The sequence below is a fragment of the Tarenaya hassleriana genome, unplaced genomic scaffold, assembly GCF_000463585.1.
Source record: "Tarenaya hassleriana unplaced genomic scaffold, ASM46358v1 Cleome1, whole genome shotgun sequence".
Lineage (NCBI taxonomy): Eukaryota > Viridiplantae > Streptophyta > Magnoliopsida > Brassicales > Cleomaceae > Tarenaya > Tarenaya hassleriana.
In genome coordinates this window covers 7,396,278-7,396,612 of record NW_010960187.1, presented here as the reverse complement: position 1 = coordinate 7,396,612, position 335 = coordinate 7,396,278, and positions in this window count along the sequence as shown.

The following is a 335-nucleotide window of genomic DNA, read 5'->3' as shown; positions in this document are numbered from 1 at the left end:
ACATTCCTTTCTCACTCATATGACCAAGTCTCTTGTGCCACAACTCAATAGCATCTTCACTCTCTAAGGCATTAATGATATCCTTAGAAAGCTTAGCGTGCATTAAGTATAGTGACGAAGACTTCGTCCCACGAGCCACAACTATGGCGCCTCTAGTAAGCTTCCACTGACCTCCACTGAATGTACTGCAGAAACCCTCATCATCAAGTCTTCCCGCTGAGATCAAGTTTAGACGAACATCTGGAACATGCTTAACATCCTTAAGCACAAGTCTAGTACCAAGACTAGTCTCCAAGCAGACATCTCCAATGCCAACGACTTGAGCTGATCCATCA